The sequence below is a fragment of the Anoplophora glabripennis genome, unplaced genomic scaffold (assembly GCF_000390285.2).
Source record: "Anoplophora glabripennis isolate ALB-LARVAE unplaced genomic scaffold, Agla_2.0 scaffold404, whole genome shotgun sequence".
Classification (NCBI taxonomy): Eukaryota; Metazoa; Arthropoda; class Insecta; order Coleoptera; family Cerambycidae; genus Anoplophora; species Anoplophora glabripennis.
Genome location: NW_019416523.1, coordinates 26,268 through 29,404, shown reverse-complemented (window position 1 = coordinate 29,404; position 3,137 = coordinate 26,268).

The following is a 3,137-nucleotide window of genomic DNA, read 5'->3' as shown; positions in this document are numbered from 1 at the left end:
TCCGCCATTTGATGGACCTATCAGTAGCACTCTAATAGTATTAGGAAGAAGCGGCCCATGACGTTTCACATTACTGGTGTTATGTGCTCCTCCGCACACTCTTTCATCGAAGTTATCCACATTCAGTTTTTCCTTCTGTGGGATAATTTCCATCATGCCTTAGCGGTAATATTCGTTTAGATAAAAACGCGTGCTTTAATCTGATATTTCTTATTTAAATGTCGGTCGTCAAGCGAAGAGGACGTACTGCGTCTACTCACAACCGCAGAACATTAAAAACTGGCGGAGGCATAGTTAATTCGCTTATTAATAAACTACCGTTCGAACTACATTTACCTGGTGGCTATCAATATTGTGGACCCGGTACCAAACTACAAAGGCGACTGGCGAGAGGTGACGCAGGCATAAATCCTCTGGATATTGCCTGTAAAAGCCACGACATCGCATATTCTAATAATACGGATCTCGAAGCCAGACATAAGGCAGATTACGAGTTGGAGCAGCGTGCTTGGGAACGAGTGCAGTCTAAGGACGCTAGTGTTGGTGAAAAATCAGCTGCTTGGTTAGTCACGAATATCATGAAGAGTAAACAACGTTTTGGGATGGGATGCCAAACTAATCCTAAGAAGGTGGGCAATAAGAAAAAGAATTCAAAAGGTGCAAATGATAAGAGAGTTTCTTTTAGTACCGGAATCGTAAGCATGGTTCGAGATAACATGAAAAAATTACCTAGATTTAACTTGGAGTATAACCACAAAGCCGCTAAAGTGGCCCTAAGCGCAGCGCGTCAAGTGTTACGTGACGTTGGAGGAAAAAGAAAAATTCGCCCCCCTCGTGTGATACCTATCCCTAAAGCAGGAGGAATTTTACCATTATTACCTATCTTTGCTGGATTGTCGGCACTAGGGAGCCTCGCTGGCGGTGCTGCTGGCATATCTAAAGTTATTAATGATGTTAAACTTGGTAGACAACGCTTATCTGAAGCTGAGCGCCATAACAGGAATATGGAGGCTATTGCTTTAGGAAAAAGTGGTAAGGGACTATATTTGAAGCCGTATCGTACAGGTTTGGGGCTTTATCTTAAATCTGATAATTCAAAAAACTACTAAAAACCCTACCTCGAAGACCTCTCACCGATCTATGCGAAATCGCTATGCTAAAAAGATGGAAATACCTTATTTTCGAGGAGTTTTCATGCGTGATGGGCTACCTCTAAGTAATCCACGGTGTAATGAGACGGCTATAATTAATTTGGATACTCTAGATGGTTCTGGAACGCATTGGGTTGCGTATAAAAAGTGTGGCAAGTCGGTAAACTATTACGATAGCTTTGGTGACTTACCACCACCATTGGAGTTAATACAATACCTTCGAAGAGGTGGGGTTCTCTCTGAAAATATCCGCTATAACTATGAACGTCACCAAAAATTTGATACAGTGTGGTGTGGGCATTTATGTTTGAAGTTTCTGTCAACAACTGCCGAATAAAAGGAGTGACGTTGGTATTAAAAAATGGATCGTGAAGAAATAAAGCGAATGGGGCACTCACTCATAGCCTTTTCAAGATTACAAAGTCTAACCAAAATGAGTCATCATCAACTTGCTGACATGCCTAAAGAAGTCATGATTGCATGCGTCGCACATGAAATTGCATTAGTGTGGGATAAGCTGCCTGAACATTTACAAAAAGATATAGACGTATTGAAGTACCAGTATTGTTTTGAGCACTCGGATTGCAGTAGTGGTGATAGTCACGTGAATGATGGTCCTCCCCCTCGAAGACTGATTTGCTGTTATTGTAATATGAACGATGTAAACTTTGCTGCGGATAACAACATCGAGCTGTCAGCAGGTGAATCATCATCCATATCCCAACCCAAGTGCAGAAGATTATTATTATGTTGTAATCAGCAGTAAATTTTACCAATGTACTTATATTTATACAAATAAATGATTATAATTATTTTATGTTTTTCATATATATTGAAATGAAATCAGATATGAGATAACAAATCAAAATGTAAAGCAAAGGTCTATTTAAAAGACAAAGCAGTAAATATAATGGGTTTGTTAGGGATTTGAATATTCCATCCAAAATTGTTATGTGCATATATATATCAAGTAGTGGGGAGGCCCTTCACTGAAGGAAGGCGCATCTTGGATTGCCAGTCGGCATCCAGTAGTCTATGTATGTAGAGGGGTTTTTTATTCTAAAACGAAATAGATGCTGGATGTATCGCACGACTAGTTTTATTTCAATTCAAATACAGTCCACTAATATAAAAGTTAACAAAGGCAATCAGTATTCAACATATGGTCCATCGAGCGAATTAGTCAGTGTATGATTAATAAAAAACACGAAGAATTCAAGTATTCAAGGCTTTGGGGAAACACAGGCCGGCTTTGGCACACAGCTGAGACGGGACGCTAGGTAGGCGAGCAAATCGGTGGAGAACGCGACGTGAAGCCACAGCCAGGACACGTGCAAGGCAGCGGCAGGTCAAAGGAAAGCGGTGAGATCATTCCTGTTATTATTCCTAAATAAAATAACGATCCCTTTATCTGAACATTTTGTTTGAGCACAATTAGCTACTTATATATGTAGGTGTATTTATTTACATAACAAGTGAGAATGGCAGAAATAAAAGCATTAATCGCAAAGCGCGGTAGTTTAAAGGCGCAGCTAACAAGATTTAGAGGTTTTTTNGGGTTTTGTATTCTAAAACGAAATAGATGCTGGATGTATCGCACGACTAGTTTTATTTCAATTTAAATACAGTCCACTAATATAAAAGTTAACAAAGGCAATCAATATTCAACATATGGTCCATCGAGCGAATTAGTCAGTGTATGGTTAATAAAAAACACGAAGAACACATGCCGGCTTTGGCACACAGCTGAGACGGGACGCTAGATAGGCGAGCAAATCGGTGGAGAACGCGACGCGAAGCCACAGCCAGGACACGTGCAAGGCAGCGGCAGCGGCAGGTCAAAGGAAAGCGGTGAGGTCATTTCTGTTATTATTCCTAAATGAAACAACGATCCCTTTTTCTGAACATTTTGTTTGAGCACAATTAGCTACTTATATGTAGGTGTATTTATTTATATAACAAGTGAGAATGGCAGAAATAAAAGCA